General features: G+C 34.9%; 1 protein-coding gene and 1 long non-coding RNA gene across 12 annotated transcripts in view; one reads left to right on the top strand and one right to left on the bottom strand.

The window, feature by feature from the left end:
- Positions 1 to 25,495, bottom strand: part of scrib (scribble planar cell polarity protein) — a 51,464-nt gene that overhangs the window by 20,984 nt on the left and 4,985 nt on the right. The gene's annotated exons all lie outside the window — the stretch shown is intronic.
- On the top strand, positions 9,658 to 24,175 carry LOC143303107 (uncharacterized). Of its 4 annotated transcripts, XR_013059111.1 has the most exons (6): positions 9,658 to 9,916; positions 10,313 to 10,599; positions 10,688 to 10,927; positions 22,456 to 22,570; positions 23,566 to 23,789; positions 23,906 to 24,175. It is a non-coding gene; the product is annotated as an uncharacterized LOC143303107 (long non-coding RNA). The 4 variants fall into 4 exon arrangements; XR_013059113.1 differs by lacking the exons at positions 22,456 to 22,570; positions 23,566 to 23,789; positions 23,906 to 24,175 and adding an exon at positions 15,773 to 15,905 and having other exon boundaries at positions 9,691 to 9,916; XR_013059112.1 differs by lacking the exons at positions 22,456 to 22,570; positions 23,566 to 23,789; positions 23,906 to 24,175 and adding an exon at positions 14,437 to 14,451 and having other exon boundaries at positions 9,763 to 9,916.

The following is a 25,495-nucleotide window of genomic DNA, read 5'->3' on the forward strand; positions in this document are numbered from 1 at the left end:
TCCCAGAACTACTGATACGTAATGCGTGCTCGATAATTGCCACAGCGCTCTTTTTAAACGACCAAGTAAAATAGTACAACGCGATTAACCGATACCAACAATGGCGCTTCCTCTCGTCGAAAGAATGAAAATGTTTGCGGAAAAATTACTCACGTTTATTACAAAATCGTTTCCTACCGCGCCCTACGGCGATAATTCGCTGCCACGACCGTGGTTACACCCTTTTCGTTTTCCACCGGACCGTTCGATTTTTCAGTAGTTGCGGAATCGCGCTCGATTACCACGCCTATGGGCGACTGCGGTAACTTGTAATTAAGCAACCAGTAAATAACACAAAATAGCTTCTCTCTCCTCTGAACGTGTCGGCCACTGTAAACATTATAAATAGCGCGAAACATCCACCCTCGGCCTTTGCAATTTACCTTGGAGGAAGAGGAGGCCACGGAGGCCGTGTAAAACGCACCAGGGTGGGGAAGACTAGTCGTCACATGTGAACACGCACTAAGTTTGAATAAATAGAATTCATTGTGGTGAACATGAGAACACAAATCTGTTTTCTTACTTAATCTGTAATACTATATTTTCTCTTTATTATATGTACATAGTAATTTCTAACATGAATATAATAATAATAAAAAAGAGGGTAGAAAGAACAAAAAAAAGAGAAAGATGTAAAAATAAATCTACGCTGAAAGCTAATTATAGTCTATGAAACACAAATTTCTTTCCATCCATCGCATAAACAAATTTCATTCTATAATTCTTTCATCTATCTTTAGATCCGTCTTCCGGCTTGCATCGCTTCATTATCAGAAGCTAACCCCGTGTATAGTCAAGACTATATCCGACACAACGCTGTTTACGCTCATCAAGAGACTACTCGTTCGGTCTCGCCGGGAAGGAAAAAAAATGCAATCGGGTAAACAGCCTTTAAAGCCGAAGCTTTCGTGACGTGTAATTTTATGCCGTATAAATCGCAAGAGATATTCACTTCTGTGGTTTTCTGGCGCGGATACGCAACAGGGAACAGGGGTAATATCGCGGTAAGGGTAAGAGATTACACAGTGCACGTAGCCTTTTTTCCCCCTTACGTAATATCCGCGGCACACGTGAAGGAATTGATCGAGCGATCGTAACGAGGAAAAAGATCTCGCCGACTCGTTCAATCAGTGATCCATCGCGGGTTCGTTGAGATTCAGCATTTATTAATATTACTGCTACACGTTTATCGAATAACAATCGCGGGTGATTGGAAACCATTATAAATCGTCTCGAATAGGAAAAAAAGAGAAAGCGGGAAGAAAGAGAGGAATAAAAGGATGAGACGAGGGTAACGAGGGTGACATGTCGCTTTGCGTCGCGCCTATATGCGCGATCTACGTTCTTATGTAATAACGTGCAACACGTGAACGCGCGATGAACTCGTTGGAAAGTTCGCGAGCTACAATTTCTCCTACGCCAGAAGTGATTCGTCCCACATTTCTTTTTTCTTTTTCGAAGGTGAAAGACATCTTCTCAGCAGAAAAGTGACGGAGGATGTTATCGTTTAATAAACCCGAGAATCTAAATGAGGTCGTCCATAAGAAACGTAGAGGTACATTTACTGTTAGCTCGTAGAAAACGGTACTTCCCAAAAAGACAGGAAGGAAATACAGTTTTATCGTGACTACATTCCAGTCACGGTCGATTGATCGTAACTCCACTACGTGCATTTCATAATACTATTTTATTTCGTGGTAATATCTGTAAATCTAGAGATCAAATGACAAACGAACCATTTTCATCAGAAAAGGATAAGGAAGTGTTTGGAAGCCTGCAAAGCCGAAGGTAATATCGAACTATCGCAATTACCGATCATCCGTCGCAGGGAACATCAATTTTCCCCTGTCTATATGTATTTCCCCCTATTCTGACCGTTTAGATTTCGTTCCAGCATAAAAATAATCATCTTCCCGTTGGGAGAAAAATCATACACGACAAGATGGAGAAAAAAAAGAGGAAAAGAATTCGCTGACTGGCTGCATTCCAATCAGTCGTATCTTCTGCGTGCGTTGCACCTACACGCGAGTGCAACGCCTTTCATTAATGGGGTGAGTTTTCTGAACCTGTTGCTATAAACTTATATTTCTTGCACGCAACGAGTTTTCACTGTCAACCAGTCTTGACTATTCCAGATCCTGTATCTGAATCTGGAAACCGTACTCTGGTATACGTATAATGCGTTCTACCTACGGAGATTAATGCGAGAAAAATACGTTTTCACACAGCGTTTTCCTCATGATTTATTTACGAATATTTCTCTTATCCTGTAACGAAATTTTGCTATTTGTCATTTTTATTGTTTTGAATAATCGTTCAGGGGACTTTTTAATATTCTTTCGATAACTTTTTTGGAGAGATCTTTGATAATATTTTAAGGTGTCCTGTATGATTTTTAAATAGCGTTCTCTAGCGTTATTTGAAATATTTGTTAAAGAAATTTTTGTGTTTTTCATATTTTAGGTTCTTTATTAACAGTACCTAATTTGAAGACTAGCTTCTGCGGTTTGATATTTAATTTTCCGGCAAGGAAATCACGTAGTGGAAATCAAAGAAATTCCACGATTAAAATCGAGTTCGGAGAAACAATTCGCGAACAATAAAAGCGATGCAACGCAACACTCAACTTTCTCGTTACAAAGTGAACAATGCATTACAGGAAGAGTCCGTAACTAATTCGAATTTCGCAGCGGCGCTTGTTTCTAAGAAAATAAGTAAAAATGCGTTTAAATCAGAGGCAACGACGTAGAAAAACACACGATGTAACTTTGCAACGGAATCGAAGCGACTCCGCACGCAACTTTGATCACCGATAATTAAGAACAATCGCCACCGCTCGTTACAGATAAATCGTCGACGGTATTTTACACGAACTTCATTGTTCGTCATTAAATACATTTACTACCGTGATGCTACGTATTTGTACGAATAACAAATTTGAAATTATGAAATCTAAGCAGAAGAAGAAATATGTAGTAGAAGAAATATCAAACAAATTGTTGGAAATTTTTTCACAATTACGATATTAAGAAATTAAATAATGTAATAATGTAAATAGGTTTAAAAAAAGATTGTAAATGAAATGCATTAACGTTAGAAAATGGAAATAAAAATAATTCTACGTTCCCTTCACAGAACGTATGTAATGCGTAGTCATTTTTTATTAAATATCTATTATCATAATCTATATTTATTGCAAAAGCAGTTACTTCATAATTATGAATATGTATGTTTGCAGTATACATATATTAGCATTACTCGCATGGTCTTACACGCAACTAGGTCTTAAGCAAACAGATTTTAAATTAACATGCAAATAAGTATGTGTAATGAGAGGATTTACAAGATAAGAGAAAACAGACGAAAGAGCAGGAAAATTGATCGTTAGGAGGATACCAGTAGAAATTGGACCATTCGACAACCTGTACGCATGGAAATGCGCCTGTTCACACGCACGTGCGTGGGTGGTTTAATCAAGGGGCAAGTTTCCTGAACCCGAACCTGTTGCGGTCGCGGTTTATCTCTTCTATGATCACGCAACGAGTTTTCACAAGATCGTGGCACGACTTGTGTGCGATACGCTTTTTTTTTACATACAGGTTTCCTTTATGAGAGCCATAGAAAAGAGAATTCGCCGATTAAGAACGAAAAAGAAGAAAAATGTTGCTTTTCTAACGTCGTGACTCGTAACGATGCTCGCTCACTGAATTTTGCACGAACCGGAAAGCGAAGATAAATAATAAATGCGAATGCTGCATTGAGGCGAAGTATAAACGGAATTTCCCCGGGGCTGGAGAACGGTTTTCATTAAAATGAAACGCGCGCAATGAAAGTTGTTAATCAAAGAAAAGATGTTCGTTTAGTTTTGTTTTAACGTTGGTTTTGGCATAAAATCCTTTGGACAGCAGCAGATTTTTTTTTTTTTTTTTCGAAACTTGATGCTGTGGTGTATTCTATGGCGACATGTTAGAATAAACTTCGTGGAAGTTATACATTGTTACATAGATGTTTGTTAAAAGCTGATTATACGTATTGCTTTTCTACGTATATTTCATTGAATTTTATTATTTTGACTATATGTATATTTAATAAGTGATTAACAACTCAGCATTTACAATATTTAATAATTTATATTTACCAGCTTCATCCCTTTCTTTCTTTTTCCTTTTTCGTACATAAAGGTTTCCATTTCCCTGGTAACGATATCTCACACACCGAGTTTCAGCTTCGGTTCAATCATACACATAGAATGTCAATGTGTATGTACTGTGTTTATTATATGTTACTATATTAAAGAGGGAGTATTATAAAAAAAGGATTTAAGACTTTGTGAATTAGATAAAAAGATCCAATTAACATTTTATTTTTCCTAATTGCAAGTGTTTCGTGCGAAAAATAACAGAGGTAATAGCAGCTTTTTAAAAACAGAAATTAAAATAGAAATTAGGTATTCGAGAAAAAGAGAGTACGCTGGTTTCTCCCACAAAATGTTACCACGCTTACGTTGATTTATTGTTGCGTGCGTGTAACCGAATCGCATCGTCGATTTTCTGAATCGAAAATTCTGAATTCGAATTACAAACGGCGTAACATTAACCGGAACGCATCTAATCTCGCGTAATTTAATTGTTACTTTCCCTTGTTTTTTTCGTGACGGTCAATGAACCGTCTCACCCGAGCGTATCGCATTAATTGAAGCAAGTGAAAACTTCGTGTGAGGCTTACACGAGACTCGCCTCACTTTAACATCGAATAAATGCGCGATAATATCAACGTAAATACAGTGATGCAATCATTAATCAATGACACCGCTTTCACAAAATAAATGTGTAATTTTCAATTGAATGATTTTACGTTTCTGAAATTATCAAACTTCCTCGACCTTCCTGTCCAGATTTTGTTAAATTTTGTTAAATCACTTATGATCGCAGGATATGCAAAATCTTCATTCCGACGTTCTATTTTAAGATAAATCCGAAGGCGAATGGCGTAGTTTGTGAACAACGATTTCATTTTATTCGACGCGCACAACGTAAGGTTTGGCAAAACTCCGAATTTAAATAAAATTGTTTGTTACTAGAAACTCACAGGGGAGAACTGGCCACGATTCATGCTTCAAACGATTCAATTCTGACCCAATAGTTGTAGGAGATAAATACCCGAATTATGCAAGCTGATGTTATCGTAATAAGCTTCCCAAGATTTTTCGTAGTTGTATGAGCATATTATGAGATTATTTTTCCGTCCACGAGCTTCAGATAATCAGGAGAATATAATAGATTAAGACACCTTAAAATTGTAATTCTATAAAAATCTACGTTACCTCTTGAAACATGAAATATGTACATGAAATTCATTGAGGAAAATTTAAATAGATATTGAAGATAAAATTTGATTCTTCCAGTTTAGTATATTTGGAATTGAAGGCACCCTTTGTTAAAAAAATAATAGACGTGGAAATAATAAAGTATTTTGTACACTTAATTGTAACGTAATACGCATAAATGGAAATAATACAAATAATTGTATATTACAAAAAAACGTATATGTACGTTCTTTAGCAAATGATTCATACCGACAAAATTGTAAAGAAATTTTTTTTGTTGAGTAAAGAATAACAACGAAAGTGACCAAACTCACAATGTTACATACTGTAAGCTAAGCGAACGACGCACGTTTTATTTACATATTCAACATGGATAATGGATTGAATCTCGTTGCATATGTATGCTACTATTCCAGCAACTACGAGGGTTGTTCCTGGCCGTTGATTAATTTTCAAACATACACACAACCTCTTAAAAATCAACATAACGCTTTCGATGCAACCAGGTCCTTCTTACGTACTGCGAATTTTTATTTTTTCTTCGTTCATTTAAGCAATTTTCCTTCGTGAAACGTGTCGCGAAAATTGCTCGTATACGTGGACGTTTTAATTAAACTGCACGGTTTCACGAACACCTAAATTTAGAGCGGTATACTGGGAACAGCCTCGACGCGGGACGCGTCTCCAGTTGTCAGTTTCCACTCGATTGTTCCTCAAACTCGTCCTCGCGGGCAACTTGTTAGCCATTAATGAGGTCAACCACGAAGTGTGCGCCAAGTGTGAGCGAGAAAGTTGCCCGTACAATTTATAACAAGTTTCGCAAATGTTCTAGAACCGACGCGGAAAGTTCGCTTGTTCCCCTAATCGTTCCGGTCGTCTCGTAACATGATAAAGTTAATTAGTTTATCGAATTATGTAATCTCTTCGTTTAAGTACGTAGGCTGATGGTTTTTCATTAAGAAGCAAAAAAAAAAGAATAAATGTATTCTATGTATGTAGGTACTATAGTATACATGTGTATCATATTATTGTATGTACCTACTACTCATCACAGGATTGCCGTTTATGTGCACGAAGACGCTATAAATAATACCAATTACGTTAACTACCCTTTCTCGTCTCGTGTACCTACAGCTCGAATGACTAAAATTATATTTATTCGGGATATCATACACATCCTGGCGTTATTTATATTTATCTCTTAATTAAGTCCGTCTAATATCGCACACGTGGACCACGTGGAACGCCAATCTCAATTTCACGGTCTCGTTAGGTGTCCACGGACGTATAAGGTGCGATCATCCACTATTTTCTCGTTTATTTTCACCTTTCCACGTCCGTACATACATACATGGCCGTTTCGATGGATCCTTAGAGCTGAACAAAGCGGTTCGATCGAAGGTACGAACACTCTAGGGTGTCTCGAAAAGTGGGGCACTTTTGTCGTCTCTCCTCCTCTCTTTGTCTTTCATTCTGCCTCTCAAAAGCGACGCAGAAATATCAATCACTAGCCCAGATATTGCGAATCGTTTTATTCAATGCACAGAAATCATGTCCGCGCATATGCACGCGCGTGCAAATATCGTTGACCATTCTTTCCTTCTCTTCTATACTCGTATCACGCTCGAAACAAAACACGCGAACCGCGACTAGATCTCGTCAGAATTTTGCCAGGGGAGAAAAGAGGGAATATACACTCTTCTATTGGAAAAGCTTTCACGTAACTGCACAAGGATTTTCGAAAGCTCGTGGAATCGTCGAGCGTTCTCTTCGTTTTCATTTGTAACTCGATCGATGGATTGGTTTTTTCAAAAAATACACGCGTGTAATCTTTTTCTAATTCGTTAACGTTCAATGGGAGAATATCGTACATTATAGCTGTACGTATAGGATGATTTTCTATTTAATATATAATATTTAATATAATTCTATTTAATATATAATAAATTTAATAACATTCCAATAATTAAACCTACAATTAATTGATATCAGAAATATTTATATTCAAAACTATAAAACATTGGATGAAATAATAAACTTTAGGACATCAGTTAGAACAGAGCGACACGAGCAATGAAAAGTTTCGGCCAGTATCGATCCAGTCTGAAAACTGTTGTCGTTCTCGACGTTTCGCAAGAGACACTTGCGACGATCGGTGAACACAGTGGAAGAAGCAAGGTTGCAAGTTTAGAAAACGTGCTCGAAAAAAAAGACTTGCAACGCTTTTATACACCGCGCGAGGTTGAAGACAGAATGAAGCGGTGTGTCGTCGCCAAGAGTCCCGGCACGTTTTGTATAACTGAAAACGTCCGGGAAGCCAGCGTGTGTACGCGTTTCGCGTAACCTGATTGTAGCGTCTTATTGAGTTTCCACTAGCAACTTGGTATGCACACCAAATGTCTTCAAGTTGATACGTTGACCATCACGAGACCCTATGCAAACTCATTTTCCACACTGTACAAGCCGTTTGATACTATTTCTTCTGAAATGTAACTGTGTCTTAAAACCACATGAGAAAGTAGGGAATAATAGTAGCATAGTAAATACAGTATTTGTATGCTTTGCTCTATGATTATGTATTATTGATCCATTAAATGTTTCCAACATTCCATGCGTTTAAAATTTAAAATTTCAAATTTAAATAAATAAATAAATACATGCATACGATCTTTAAAACTTTTAATTTTCAAATTTCTGAGCTCTTAAATTTCTAAATTTTCCGATTTTTTAATTTTCAAACTTCAAAGTTCAGAAGTTTTAAATTTGTGAATTTTCCAAATTTTAGATTGTCGAATTTTCGAATTTTTAAACTTTCAAACCTTTAAAATTTTAATCTTTCAGGTTTAGAAGTTTTTTAATTCATTAATGTGTAATAATGTTTACGTATCTTCGAATTGTTTATTTAAATAAATTCTAAGGAAATAACTTAAAATAGAAAGAAAAATAACTACATAATCTTCTACATCTGAGAATTCTAAACTGTTGCGTATTTCTTTAATTCCATTCGAATTTCTAATAACAATAAGAACTAAGACCATCATTTGCCTTTTCAATAATAATTTTATAATATTCGAATAATTTTTAGCGCTAATGTATATACAATTTGGAACTTGAAGGTCCCTTCACTATACCTGTGGGAATAATCATGTAATACAGATGAATTTAATGGGAAGCTATAATGTTTTTACGTAAGAGAATTCTTTTTACGTAGAGGGCGAAGATTGCTCTTTAATCATGCAAGCGCATATATGAAATGTATACATATGCATAAATACGCTTTTTTCTGTGAACAAACTTCACAATAACTGTTTAGAAGAATCTTTTGCGCTATAATTTGTCCCTCATGCGTACAAAGTTATACTTCGTTTATCGTTGCATTTACGAGGAGTGGAAAGACAGGCAGGTATATAATCTTTGATAACGTAGTATATCTCGAATTTTTATGTGCAAGTACATCTATAACACACATTCTGAGATATCATTTTATTAAAATGTTCCCTTTTTATTCCTTTTTAAATACTTAATTCTATTATCATACGAAAATTTAAGTGATTCTATTCACTTTTCTATCCTGTTTGAAATTATTGATTACCCGAATTAGGAAATGATCAGCAAATGCTTTGCATTCTGACTGAATCCTAATAGGATTACATGACGTTATATAACTGGAATTTTTGAGTATTCGGGTTTTAACTTCGATTAGGAGAGAGTTAATAAGTGATAGAAGTCACGACTCGATTCTAATTGAGTTTAAAATGTTTGGTACGCAAAGTGGAATTCGACCTAAGAAATTCTTATAAGAGCCTTTACATTGTACAAATCTTCAATCACCAGTAAAATTTTAAAGTAAAATATACAATTGTTCGTACTCGATTCAAATAGAAAAGATCCTCTAAGAATACTTTGCTACAGCCTTTGGGTTATTTTCGGCTCGATCGTACTTTTCTACAGGAAGATTCGGAAATTAGAAAATTTTATAAAAGACTTAGAGAATTTGTTAAATTTGAGAAAAATATGGAAAACTCGTTATTGATTGATGCTAACGGTTTCATTAAAACATTAAAGGTTTCCTTTTCTTGGTTGAAAACTAAAACGATATGAAAAGATCGAGACTGGGAGGCATTATATATGTATATACAAAATTTGAGAGCCATAACAGGGTTATATAATAGAAAATTTTCTGCATACTTTCATCGATCGAAATATACCTGGTAAGGGAAATTACTGGAACTGGAATCTGTACGCGGATCGAAATCGATGATACCACATGTGAAATATAAACGTTCAAACATTCTTCGTGTGACTCATTTAACTGACTAGCGCTTTCCTCGTTTTTTCCTTTCCACGTGTGCGTAATCTTTTTACTGTTCTTGTCACACCGTTGATAAAGTGCCACGCCATTATAGTACGTGCGTAGTTTCTTCAAGCAGTTCAACGCAATCTTCACGTAACTGATTTATGTAATAATTATATCGTTCGTAATGTCTGTAATAATTTCTGACAGATTAAACGTTCGCATTAGACAAAAAATAGGAATACATACTCTCATCCGTAAGTCACAGGAAACTTGCAAATTTTAAACATAAAATTTAATAAAACAGATCTGTAATAAAATCAATCATTTTTTAAATATATGGTCAAAATATATATTTGAATTTTAAAGCTGCAATATTTTTCGTGCTCAGATTTTAATACATATTTTTCACTGGTTATTCTATTTTATTTTCAACCAACACGCTATTATTTTGATCTAAAATATTTATTAAAAGCAGATTGTGAATTATTTCTTTTTTATTCTTCAAATAGTTTTTTAGCGGACTGTATAAACGTAAAACATTTAATTATTTCTCAAGCAACTTGAAAAGTTATTAACGATGTTCATCAAACTAAGTAAAAAGAAAATAATACTTCCTGTTTGAAACCAATCTTTGCTTCTCTTTAACACAGAAACGAGGCTGAAGTTTCGCAAATATAATAAAACCCGAAGTGAAGTTGATCTTGTTAACCAAACTTCGCTAGTAAAGCTAACAGACCAATAAACCAAGCCAATTAGATCGAAACTACTTTGTGGTCGAGCGAATAAAAAGTATCTTTCGTTCTATTTCTACTTTCTCATGTTACATGCATTGGTTAACCATAAATTGGGCTACCGGACAGGTACAAACGAAATTAACTGCAATTTTATCTGAAAAATCTATAACTAGGTTTTATAAAATAGCATCTTCTTCGAACTGGTAAGCTCCATAGAACTTCGTTTTTATCGGCATTGGAAAGTGATTATCTCTTGAAATAGTATCACGAGACAAAATGATTTCGATACAGGTGCATCCGATGGCACAAAACCGATGGAATATGAACTAATACGAGGCCACGTATACGGGAAGAAAGCGTCCGGACAGACGAAAATTTATGATATTGATTATCATAGGAATGCAATTTATTACACAAATTGAATTCGATGTACAACAGCGACGAGGGAAATGTCGGGATAAAACGGGATTTATACTGCACGCTGTTGTACAGGGTGTCATCGAATCGATGCAAGTGACTTTAAACGAGAAAGTAAGTAGCAAATACGAAGAGTAACTATGTATTTTCTGGAAAGTTCGTTCTCTGAGTAGACGTAATAAGCTTATGACGAGCTATTTGGGTAAATGAGTTTCATATAATAAGCTTCTTCACGAAGTAAATTTCGAATAAGCTTCAAACTAATAGATGTTATTATAAATTATATATACGAATATCAGAAAGCTCGAGATCACATGCTGCTTTGAATGTATAATTATAGTTATTGAATAAAATTGTCTCTCAGAGAGCAGAGAGTAAGAAATTAGCTCAAGTAGAATAAGGAAAATTATAGGTATGTGTACAGGTATAATCATTAGATTAAGTAAATTAACATTGTAAAAACACTGTAAACGAAATCTTAATTATAGAATATAATTATAGACTAATTATAGAATATAAATTATAACATAATTATGTAATATACACCCGGTATATTCTATAAATCCGTCCTTACGAAACGCGACACACTCTTGTACACAAAAAGGAAATAATTCGATCGGCGGCTCGCGAGCTGAACATTAATCTTGCAGCGTATTGCCGTCTCTCCTACCTCTTCCTCCGCTTTCATTATCTTTGATCCCTTTACCTTGAATTTTGCTTGAAAAATTGCCGTCGCTTAGCACGAAGGAAAAACGATGAAAAGAGAAGCAGACCTCCATTGATCGATAACGGCACGAAAAGAGCCAAAAAACAGAAAATGGTAATTATCGAGACTTCGAAGGGTCAAATAGAAGATGGCATATCTAGAGGGTACGGCTGAAACTATTTTACATGCTAACAGTAGTTGGTTCTCTGTGAGAAAATATTGAGATAAACTAAAAGCGTGGATAATTTTTTTCATTTAAAGCTTAAGTTTTGAGAAAATTAATTTCGAAAATTCGCTGTGTACACACGCACATATGTATGCACTTTCATAGTTAAATACGTTATGTTAGAGAAGTGCACAGATGTGTACACAATGAATTTTCAAACTCAAGTTTCTCGAAAACCAAACTTCAGATAAAAGAATTTTTTCCTCCACTCTTGAGCTGCTTTTCCATACAAAATTTTCTCTTATTTGTTTTTATAATATGATCTTTCCACCATATCCCATAGAAAATACAACAACGAAAACGATGCATACTGAACAAAAAATCCTAAATAGACGTGGAACTTTCAAACAACATGTTCGTACATAATTAAAACCACAAACTACGCGGTATTAATTAGCAGAGTGAAGTAATTATTGCAAAATTCCCGACACGATTAAATGACGAGAATAGAGTTTATCGAGTGGGACGAGAATGTCATTATTATTCCCATCCAATTTGTTTCCTGATAACAAACTACAGGGGTTGACCTTTCGAAATTGTACGAATAACTTTTATTAACCATTTCTACGAATTGTTTTTCATCCCACATATCAACATTGATTATTTAGAATTGTAGACCATGTTCCAGTCCTAAATACATTTTTCGTTTCTTGATAAAGGCTCTGAACAAATACATACTACGATAACTATATATAACTATAACTATATAACTATATATCAATAATAACTTATTATCACGTAAATTACAGAAAGAAAAACTAATTTTCTCAAGAGAAAATACTCTACACAAGAGTAATAACAGGGTATGTATATGTATACAAAGTGTTTACGCTATTAGTTCGCAGTGTTTCTTTCATAAGTGTTAGGTTCGTGAGAAAATTAGAAAAGATCAAAGTTTTATTATTTTCTACACGTGATACGATAACCTAAATAGATATTCTCTTAAACTTATGTTGAATTAAATTGATCGATATAATTGTTCTACATCGAAATTGGTATTGAAATTTGTTACATCATGTACCTCAAGATGAATTCGAGGCAAAATATTATATTTTCCAATTGGAAGGAAGATTCAGTTCCAATGTACATTTTTGCTAATAATAGAATAATTACAGACTTCTTTAAACGCGCATAAATCTTTGTACGTTACAGTAATGCGATTTTTTCCAACTGCGCGACCATAGATCAAGAGAATTGAATTTTCCTTGGCGCGTGTATAGTGAGACACAAAAGTATTCACATTCTCGCAATTATTTAAATCGGAACTTAATATTAACACCAAATGCTATCTTTTACTAAACTAGATATACAAAACAAAAGCTTAATTACTACACCTTGCTAATTTAAAAAAGGACTGCGCTGAATTTTCATTCATGACAGTCTTCAAGAGCAAATTTGCCTTCGAAAAATTTAATTGTAGCTCTTACCATGCAAAGTGGCAAGTTATTCGATGATTCGACTGTTTGAACGACATTTTTTATTAATTTGTCATAGCGTGTCTATGCGAGGGAATGTAGGATTACTCAACGTAGAGACCGTGACACTTGCTTACACATAGAACTCCGCGTCACCACCAGACACAATGTGTGTGTGTAAATACGTGTGGATTAACGTCGTGTTTCACGTGTACCGTCCGTAAAATTATTTACTACAAGATCTCGTAATGTTGTCACAGCCTTAAGACGATGTCGTCCCGTTCGTACGTCGTCGCAAAATCGCATGCCGATTATCCACGTCCTGTAGTACCGTCTAGCATCCCTCGGGGACTCTTTACATGTACTTGGAATTTCAAACGACCCAGCTTATTGCAAATTTCAACGGTATGTGGAGATTGTGCATTTACAGAGTCGCCAAGTGGAAACTATTAATGATTCATCGTTCAAGTTACGTGAATGAATTTCACGATCGTTTCATCCTTGATTTTTATTGCCGCTTGAATCGAAATAGACTTCGTGGAAGCTGGGTGATAAAAAGATTATGGCAAGGATAGATAGGCGCGTGATTTTAAGGCCCTTTCAACAGATGAAGGCAGGAAGAGAAACTTTTAGTGTGCACTGACCTTTCGCAAGGTGGCGATAAATTTCAATAAAAATCACACCTCCGCTATTAATACCAATTGAAAGGGAATAAAAATTCCATTTGACACGTTACGAGAAGCCTTTCGTCCCTTAGCAACCCAGCTTAGATCCCAAGCAACATTACACAAATGGGAAAGGGAACTTTTAGTGAAAAATTTGTTTCCTTCCGAAAGAAATCTTCGTTACGCAAGACACGTTCGTGTAGCGTTGATTTCTTCTTAAGGCGTAAAAGATGTAATACATACGTGAAAAGTTTCTACGTATGTACCGGCTGAGGATTACGTACGATATATGACCTTTTTCATAAGATTCTATCTAATAGATATAAAATAATTCGTAATGTTTTATTTCCGCATAATTTTTGCAAAAGCTGCATTACCACTTTTCGTAAAATAGTACTTCGTGTTTATTCTAGAAATAATTTCTTCTGAGAAAAAATATATTTGTTGAACTCGTGGTAAAGAATGAAATTATAATTTAATTAATTATAGAATTGAACGAATGGTCCTGTTAGAAATTAAAAATTGTAATAACACAAATTCTAAAAAATGTTCATTTACATCAGAAAAATTCTTATTTCACCTTAATATACTTCGTAATGAAATCGTTGCAGAGAATCTCACGAAGAGAAATCCAAGAATATATTAAAGGATGGTTCGTCCGTAACGAGAAGAAAGAAAAGGTCAGTTACTACGAATTCCATTTTCCTGCCGCGGTAGATCCATAGTCGCGATCAAATGCAACGCAACAACGAAGCTTATTTGATTCGACGATGAAATTCAACGTGATTCGTGCCTCTCTGACACTTTTTTAAACGAGGTGAATCAAGTTTGAATCATCGCGTACACTGGGAAATTGGGATCTCTGTGACTAAAAATGGCGCAAAAGGAAGATAAAAGAGGTACAATGGGGGAACTGTTATTAGCACAATTATTTCGATGACTTGCTGGACACAGTATCGACTTTTCAGCTCGTCAATGCCTCCGGTGGAATTCTTCCACGGATAAAACGCGACAGATATTTCTGTACACTCGTGAATGTACTTCTTTATTGCACGCTTCGATAATAATAGTCAACTAAAAGCAGTTTCATGCAATGAATTAGGTATCAACGATGGATAATACTTTATTAACATTTCTGGACTGTTCATCGTCGGCATGATGTTTTTCAAGTTTTTCTACCGCCATATGGTGATGCATACACAAGGCGTTTCCAAATGTAGCGTGAAATATCTAACTTTCGTTACGCAGTGAAACGCCAGAACATGTGTCATTCTTCATTTTCTTCGTACCCTCCCTTTTTACATCTTTCTTTTCTCTTTTTACTTTTACTTTCTTCCTTAACTAAGAGAAATTGTAAAATCCATAAGGGCAAATATCGTGGTACATCAATTATTTCTGTCAGGGTTACACCATTTTAGTCTTCAAGGACAGCATTTTTCTTTTTTGAACTGAGCGATGTACAATAATATGACCTTGAAATCCAAACTGAATTTCTTAAATCCATACTCTGTGCATTATTCTAGTAAGAAATGAAATAAATAAAAATCTTCCATTTAAAGAGATAAACGAATAGACGGCAAGCTGCTATAAATTTCTCGCTCGATTTCAATCTGTTAACTGAGAAGGATAAGTTGTTAGGACATAAGAATTTCTTTATTCGATGATTCTATTTATCATTTCATTTCTCTTAAAAATAGATTATATCGTATTTACATTCGTAGAAACTGATTTGTTTGTATTAACATTTGGTCCCGTAATTACAGAGGTTTCCCATGAAAGGATAATGCAGTTAATAAAGACTTGGCTGAGGAGTATCTTTCGAAAAACTAAAAAAAATTCAATGATCCGAATTTACACGAAATTCTCTTATTATCACTTTCAATCACGTTTCATTTTCAAATCTTCTCCACCTAGAATTAATCCCTATAATCTTCTCTTGTTCCAAAGAACGCGATCTCGCCCTGAGATCGTCAGGTCGAAGGTTAACCAGCAAAGTTGCCAGCAGTGGAAGGGTCACATATTAAATTTCGACAGCGATCGCATCATATAAATTGCTCGTGACAGGCTGTCACGACTCACTATACAGGAACCAACATATCTCAATTCCTCCTGGAGTAACGCTAATGGATACTCTCTTCATCGATACTAGAACATGCCATCATGTAATTTGAAGTAGATCAAAATCAGAAGAAATGTCACGACTTATTGATGACTACACAACTAATCATGCGTACCTTATTAAAAATGGCCTTCGTTTATCAAGGATCAGCGACTAATTAGCAAAGGTCAGCATCAAGACGTTACGAGGTTCCATGAAAGAAGCCTCTGCTTCCTTGTTTAAAAAATATCAACTGATAAGCTCGACCTTTCGTGAAAAATGCTAATAATGCATTTAAAGCGTGCACAGGATGTTTGAAAATGCGTGATCTTTATGGTAAAAAATTAGGAATATTATAATAGTTACGAACTACGATGTTCTTCTGGTTCTTTGAGTCTCTAGTTTTTGAGACGCGTTGGTCAGCGACAGAAGACAATTAAATAGCCAAAGAAGTATTTACGAAACAATAAATCGCCACAAATACAATCGTCAAAGCACTGATCTCAAAGGAAATGAATACCATTAAAACCTCCTTAAAAATAAAAAGTCACTCACGTTATAATCAAAATTCAGTGAAAATTTAATAAGAGTTCTTCGAACTATTTTCGATTCACTGAAAATTACAAAAGAAACCATTCATATTTCAACAAAAACGCAATAAAAACTTCATCAAGATTTTAAAATACATCGTCGATAATATAAAATTTTTCATCCACACAGCTGACCCATTTATAATCAAATAAAATAAGAATAAAATTCCATCATTTCACACTTACTTTTCTATTACCTCCCCTCCCATCTTCCCAACCTCTGCAGCTAGGGATATCAATCTCATAAATCCGAAAAATCCTCTTCAATGTCCAACTATCCTCCACAAATTCCACAACCTGGCGAGTTTCATCAGCCGCTTCCACAGCCGGCAAACTTTTCGCCATTAAATTTCTTGCACGTTCAACGTTCTGTTCAAGCCGGGTTGCGTCCGAAAAGCCGCAATTATGAAACCCCTTCGACGTTGATCTATCTAGCGGTATTGTTAGCGAAGAGAAGCGATCGCGAAAAGAGGAAGAGCTGAAATTATTCCGCCCTGGCATGCGCAACATTTCAAATTGGCACGATGTTTAGGCGTATCCTACGTAATTACCGTTCAACGTATACTTTCGCGTAAGATATTTGTCAGTGGGATTCACAAAGTTCTTCGATCTTGACATTTCGATGGCGTATATTCTCGATCGTATTTTCAACGCGCTCGAGAAACAAGGGGCGAGGATACATGAAATTGTGTAAGAAGAAGGGAGAAAGGATAGATTATTTACTTTTCGTGCAACTAGTGTAACTGTTATGCTATCGATGTATGCACGTGTCGAGTACAGCGCAACAATTTTCAGGAAAACAACAGTATCTCTTTCTTTATGCGCGTCACGAATAGTTAAGAATATTTGGGTAAATATGTATGTATGTATGCATGTGTGTACATATATTGGTAGGCTAAATACAGGTTTAAGTATTGATCGGCTTTGAAATTTTGTTCAATACGGTATTTGGAGTTGACGAGACTTTTATTGATTACGTCTTCGAATTCGACAAAATTTATATCGATCATGGTTTTTGAATTTATTAAAAATATTAATCATTCTGCTTAGGTTCCATTTCTTGAGTTCTATTCATAGAAATGTTAATCGGTATAAATCTTAGCAGTCTATTTAGGAGCGCTGTGTTTTAAATTGATCATTCTGGATTAAATATCACGTTTAGTTATACGATTCATTCATGCTAATAAAAACTGTCTCGTCTCTGCTTCTGGTTCCAGAATTATCTCAGTGAAATTTTAAAATAGAAATCTTCATGAACTCCATTCCTTTCCCCCCCATAAAACTCCTCCCCTTAAACGAATTCGAGTCTCAGACGCAAAACGCTTGAATAGAGCACGCGTTCCTTGTGTGTCGTATATTTTTATATCGTAATAACAACCATCATAACCAACCTAAGGTAAACAGCAATTCGTCCAATCTACCAAAAACCAGCTAACCTATTATGTAAAAAAAAGAGCTTGAAGGTTCCATTTCCTTTGAAGATCATTTCCCTTTCGAATCTCCAATAGACCGCTAATTACACGATGAATCCTTATGCAAACGATTTTTAACGTTATCGTACGTTTAATTGAAGGAGTCTGGGGGCTATTTGTTAAGCTGTGCCAGTTTCAAGCCACTCGGTTACTTCCACGTTTCCCCGTCCATGGAGAAACAGAAGGAAAGAAAGAGAAAGAAGAGAAGCACGGATCCAGCAAGAATGCTAAGAGCATTCGAGGGTTCGTGACATTTCAATCCCTCGTTTTTTTTTTTCAAAGCTTCCAACGGAATCGTTCGTCCGCTCGTCTCTTCCGGGTGCTTAATTCCATGGTATAGACTGACTATAACGGCAACCCACGCGATTTTCGCGATTAAATAACGAATGAAGATCGGGTAACAGAATTGCTGGATCACGATTCTTCGCTTAAGACGATACACCCTACTGCCTGCGGAGAATACAGGTTCAAAAAATGAAGAATTATCATCGTCGTACATTTGTAACATAAGAAATTAATTTTGGGACATACAACAGATGGAAAAAGATTTCTGTTTCTAGATGGATCAAGAACATTTTGTTTTTATAACTTATATGAAATATATAGCACCTTTTAAACTAATATTACGTTGTGAAATGAAATATTCATAGAAGTGGATTCATTGTGGATTTTTATGTATTTATGGGAAATTTAAAGATACAAAAATGCACAGAATATATGTACTCGTTACGATATCTAATAGGTAAAATAATTTTCTATCTGATATCTACAAAAAAAATAATTTAAATAATAATGTCTGTATGTATGTAGCGAAGTCTTTAGCCTAAGTGGAGTAGCCAATCTTCTTTCTTCTCTTTTAGTTCTTTCCGAAGAATGGGTTACCAGATTAATTTATAAAAAGGAATGAAAGTAGACATTCTTCTCGGAACTTCTTAGATCTTATTTTTAGATCTTATTCAATCACACTAATACTTAAGATTCCTTCTATCCTTATTTTTATAGCCAAACTAAGCAATTAGTCTTGTAAATCAATCTTCTCCTCCGATATAAATTAATCAAACGATCACTCTTAATTACGTACCTACTTTGAACATCGAAAATTACTTTGATTAAGAAGAAAATCTCCTTTCTCCAGTGAAATCTTAATCGCTATTTCGCTACAGAGAAACCTTTGCAGCAGTTGATAGAAATCAGTCTCAAAGTTTGATCTAAAGCTATGGAAACATCCTGTGCATAATGTAAACACGTTGAAACCAGTGAATTTTAGAAAAATAATTAACAAATTCCCCGGAGAAGGAAATACGAACCAGAGAAAATATTTTCTTTATTTGCGAGAACGTGCGAGATATATACGTGGCAATTAATAGTTTTATCTTTTTGTTCAATTCGTGGACGCGATGGTATGCGTTCATCAATGTCACCACACGCGAAGGAAATTTATTGTTCATCCATGTCGTCACGTGGTGATCCGCACGTGCTACTACTTAGACAAACAGGAATTTTTAATTAACCTGCGCCATGTAAAATTATCAGACTCGCTCTGTTTGCCATTAAATTCGCGAAAAATTAATTCAATAATTAGACTACCCATGTTTATGTAAATTTATATACTTATGAACAGAACGAAGAAAACGGAATAACAACGAATAATTATGTTTTAGATACCTTTTATATCTTTTGCGAATTATGTGCATTCTGTGCATATTTGCAGCCTTAAATTTCTCATAAACATTCGCTGTCTGCCAATAATAATTCCTTAAAAATTTTCTACATATTTCCGTATAACTTTATTCGAATTAATTTTATTTGCAATTTCGTTGAAGTTATATTAAAGAAGCCTTCTTTTAGTTGGTTTTATATCGATAAACACACTGTCGATGCAACGCTCACAAACTACCTACAGCATCAGCTAAGTGGCTCAAACCTGAAATTCCATTTCGTGGTAATTGCATCAACGAGGGGCAATCAATCCATTTAAATAGTGTTTTCAGACAAATTTACATACCGTCGTGTCCTATAATTTCATACTTTCGTAAACTGACGAGTTTTGCAACTTTGATGCAAGAAACATGTTTGAATGTCAACTATCAATAAGCGCTTAATCGTCTGTAGTCTGGAAGTTTTATTTATTACTACAAGAACGTAATTATTAATATAACTATTATTATATTTTGAAAATTTTATTTATCTATCTACTACTACTACACTTATTATAATTATTAATATATCATTATAACCAGTAACGAACGATTTACTTATCGAATTTTTAATCAAGATAAAATTAGAAATACTGCGATTAACGACACGCTACAATTTTCTTCTCTTACAAGTGAACAAAATTCGGATTATAGAGACAAGTTATAAAACATGACGATAACTAGTGGAATTATTCGATAACTAAGGCTTTGTCTTAGAGAGGCGCTTTTAATAAGCATATTGCGGTATATTGTCATCGTGAGTGTTATTAGAGCTGTCATAGTACCGGTACAATAAACTAACTGGAACCAGGAAATAACCGATGCCGTGATGAGTCGTCGCACGTCCATGATTCTCTCGTGGTTACGTTCCCTCGAGAGGATAGACGAAACAGGAAATAATTTTTCGAAGAATCCAGCGTGCTTCGTCACGAAAAAGCCAGTTTGACCAGCCTTTTCACGTGGGAGTACTCCAATGAACTCGATAACCAGCGGTATTTACATGTGTATAAGATATGAAAGACTTTAAGGAAGATGATTATCATCTTACATCACTAATGGAAGACTAATACACAGAAATTGGAACAGCTAACATCTTCAGTGTCTTCCTTTATGTTTATTCTGTTTAATTCTTCGAGAAGGAAGCAAGTTTCTTTATTTCTTTTAACATTACTTGAGATAGACAGGCTGGAATATTCTCAGTTTTATATAAATTTCATCCATCGTGACCCAATTTCCTTCTTTCTTTCTTTTTTCTTTTTATATCTTTTCCTTCTTATTGAACTACTCTTCTTGGTCCAATTAATTTTTATGGAGCGATGAAAATAACAAATAAGTTTAACGAGCTCTGTTTATAAAATAAATCTGTGAAATAATATTCTCCAAACGAATCATCGACATTTATATATTCGTATACGCGTAAGATCTTATCTTCTTTCAGCTGCAAAAAACGTATTATATAACCAAGAAGTAATTTTACTCCAAAGAAACGATTTACCATTTTTGGATTTCGACGATCGATACATTATCCGTGAATTATCGACGGACATTCTGGTATTTCGTTATTTGTTGAAAAATATCACGGTTTTAGAAGAATGCTTATATTCGCCAGCACGATATTGAAATAAAATAAAGGGGGCCGAACGGCCAGGCTACAGCGAATTGTGTACAATCGATAGCTCTATACGTAGCTCAAAATAACTGGAGGATCAGCTACTCAAACAGCTTTATCGCTCATTCAGGTGTCCAATATTTCAGAAGCCCCAATACGCCGTGGAACTTGAACATTCTATAAAACAAGCACACGCGGTGTTTCTTTAAATTCCTCGCGTATTTCAACGAAGTACAAATACTTTAAAAAATAACTCGACAAATGAAAATCGTCAAGCTCCAGGTGGAATTTAAGACCGGAGGATTTTATCAGTCCAAAAGACAGCCGGATCTCATCATCCACCCCTATTCTTTCAGGTGCCATTCCGCCTCCTTTTTCCACGAAGAATGTGATCAACAAAATGGAACGCAAGAGAATAGATTTTAGAAGGGGAACTTTCAAATTCCAGTTCCTTTTAACACATTCACAGCCGGTGACGTAAAATTGCTTATAGTTATTTGTATATCGCAGGGTATTTCTAAAATTAAGTTCACGGCTAGAGCTGTTAACGCATCTTTTGCTTACAAATTTTGCTATTTAGAGATAAATGCCGGAGGAAATCTTTGGTAACATGATTTAAAATCGTCGTATTTTGTTTGGCAATCGACATATTATTTAATTGTTTTTATTCTTCAATCGTGTTTATTTCCTAGAATCTGTTTGAATTAATCAGAAACTACGTGCTCTTAGGTATGTACATACATAATATGTAGTAATATCTCTCAAAAGATTAAGAAAATTAGATATATAACGTTTTATAATTCCTCTGCCAAACACATCTAATAAACGTTATCAAAAAAAATGTTTACAGTAAAATATTAATTTCTAATATATTTTATATTGTAGTTATATTATAGTCTATTATACATAATAATTTGTATTATAACATAAATAGTAAAATAAAACTAATAGAAAAAATGATTGTGATGAAATTACTTTCTATTTCTATCAATATAATCTTGAGACAAGTTTTATTAAAAATTCTAGTTGAAATTCGAATACTCTAATTTAAAATAAACTAGAATTTAGGTAAGGAAGTATGATTTCTCTTTCAGCTCGACTGCCGTCATCTGTTCTTTCCCCGGTGTTAAAATCATACTAAATCAAGCCTCTTTTCTTCCCCAGGGAACAGGACCGGTGTTCCTCGTGTTAATTCGCACACGGTGCAATCCTGGAAACGCCTAATCCCATAGAAAATCAACCCACTTAGTCCAACAGTACACGAAGCATCGCCCCCGAGGTAAAGAATTCCAGTTTATCATACTCGTGGAAATTAATGTGCCCTAATATCGAATTACTATACCACATCCAAGACGCGACAACTTCGAACATTCTATATTTGGTGAACGTTAGTTCCGGTCTCGTAGGGAATGCCATTGTGTGTCATTGACCGACGACACAGATCTTCCATCTGTGCGCGTCATGGCTGGCAATAAAATGACGTCCTTGAGAAGACAGAAGTAATATTCGCTCGATAAAAATCACGAGAAGAACGGGAGAAATGAAGAGAACAACGAAATGTTCCTTAGTACAAGACTTGGTTCTTTCATTGTTCTTTATCCTCGTAAAACTAAAGAAGAAACATCGATCGATGATCGAATAAAAGTCGCTAAATGGATTCTTCTCTGACGAGTGGTCTCTCCGCTATTTTAATAGTGATTTAATCCTTTGTTGGGCAAATAAGGGAAAGAAAATGTACGAAGCCATAATGTTGGTTTTTCGGAAGCAATCGTGTTTACATTTTGCACTTGCACTTGCACTTGCACTTGCACTTTGCATTTACACTTTTCATTTGCACGTTGCATTTGCGCTTTCCGCTTGCACTTTGCGCCAACGTTTCGTAGATATATGAAACTGCTTCAAGTCTGTCCCGAAGAAGTGGATTGTAATGTCTACGAAACGTTGGCGCAAAGTGCAAGTGCAAAATGAGGATGCAAAGTGCAAACACGATTACTTCCGAAAATCTAATATCGTGGTATTTCACCATCGAGAAAGTTTGAAATGTAAATTAAATAAAATGAAAGTTAAAAATGTAAGAAATTGGTTACGATCGATATGGTTAAGGTTTTGTAAAATTAAAGTTTTAGGTTTGCAAATAGTCGCACTTTCTACCCAATCTATTCTAATTTTAATTTGTCCAATTTCCAAATTAAGTTGACAAGAAATCGTAAAAAATGATCAATATACTGTTGGATAGATTAAAATAAACCTTGGTATTTTTTGGTTTTATTACAGTAAAGCCATAAAGTGACCCGATGGAAGCTTCTCAAGCGGCTAGAAACACTTTGAGAGTCTCCGAGCATTATGAAGTTCAGGTTGTTGGCGAAGAGAAATTTTTCGAGTGGTTTCTTTAATGTTACGAGTTTCAAAGTCGAAAGATGATGTCTAAGTTAAGAACTACTCAAAGATCCGTAATTTTAGAACAGATCAGTTTTCTTATTCCAGGAAACTGTTCTTAGGTCAGTATATAATCTTTCTTATTCTTGTTCGAGGAAATTCTTCTTCATTTAATGTATGATCTTTCTTTCCCCGAGGATATTGTACTTACTTCAATATAGAATCTTTCTTATTCGAGGAAATTGCTCTTAGTTCGATACATAATCAATCAGAAGTGGAGATTGCATAAAGGCTACTGTTAAAGCGACTGTTTGATTGAGCTGATGGACAACGATGAAGAGATCTTATCGATGAAATCGTGACCTGTTATCGATGTATCACGATGGTGGTCACTCGAAAACAATCGAGTGACACGAGCCAATGACCACATGTCCATCGAAATTTGGGTAATCGATTTCCCCTTATCTAGTTTGCGTTACCTATCTTCTCTGTATTCAAAGGTAACTACATACGTTCAATCTTCAGTGGTCGTACAATTGTATCTTTAAATGATTACATTTGTACGATCATGAAATAGCAAATTATCGGTAAATAATAATATAAGAATTCTAAGAATTTTAGCAGTTATTGCGAAAGAGAACAATCGATGACCTACGGAAAGCCCTTTTATCTGGTTTGAAAATCACGTATGTATGCAATGATCTTTTTTAAGAAGTCAATAAAAATTCGATAAAACTAAGAAAATCGATAAAAACTTGTAGGTGCAAATTTTTAGAGTGTTTATCTTGTAAATTTCAAATTTTTTAATATAAGCCACTAGCAACATGTAAAAAAGAATGAGAAATTGATTTCTGAATTTTATATAAAATGGACTCGAAATGGACTTTTTTGATCCATCCACGCTTACATTTATCACGATATAGCACAATTAGAATAGTACAAAGGATCTGTTACTGCGAAGTACGGAGAATTTCACAGTTGACCATACCGAATAAAAATTGGAACGGTTTCGATTTATCGTATGAATGAAGGCGAAAGGACAAGGTACAGGCGAGTGAGCAACGAAGTTGCATGCGATTTCGTTTTCGAAAATCGCTAGGTCGACGTGGTGTAAAACCGGCAGAACGTTTTACTTCGCTGGAACTCCAGCTCTCGACTTTCATTGCGAACAAAAGAATTCATTTTTCAGCATGTACAATGCCGCCGCTTATTATACACTTTGGTATTGTTCGAAATTTTTTTTCTATTTTTTCTTCTTCTTTTTCTCCTTTTCATTTTTTTCTTTTTTTTTCATTTATTATTCGACCGTTTCGACTAAAAATGGAGGCTGTTAGTTCGATTTAGACCGTTAAACGTTCCCACCATTTCGCGCCAACTTATTATACGAAGCGATTAACGAACACAAACTAATGAAACAAGATATGTTGAATGTTCGAACTAATACTGAAGAGTACGTACATATTTGAAATATTTACAGATTACGTACTATCGTTTAGGTAACGGTGAATCGCTTAATTGAAGATATTGGAAGAATGAGTCAGGTAACCAAGAAAATGAAGCCAATTTCGATTAAACTTTAAACAATTATCTAGATAATTTTGTTGCTAAATTAAAGTTTTAATTAATTACATAAGCGATTTTAGTAATGAGGCTCGTTAGTGAAAGCTCTTGGAAGAAATCGTCCAACAATTCACGAACGCATTAGCAGAGTTATTTTATTTTGACGAAACAAATTATCCCATTAACCATTAAGCTATTCTACCAAAGGTTTTCATAGAAGACATGAATCTATCTTATGACATTCTCATATATATCAGTTATTTTATAT

The sequence above is a fragment of the Bombus vancouverensis genome, chromosome 8 (assembly GCF_051014615.1).
Source record: "Bombus vancouverensis nearcticus chromosome 8, iyBomVanc1_principal, whole genome shotgun sequence".
NCBI lineage: Eukaryota > Metazoa > Arthropoda > Insecta > Hymenoptera > Apidae > Bombus > Bombus vancouverensis.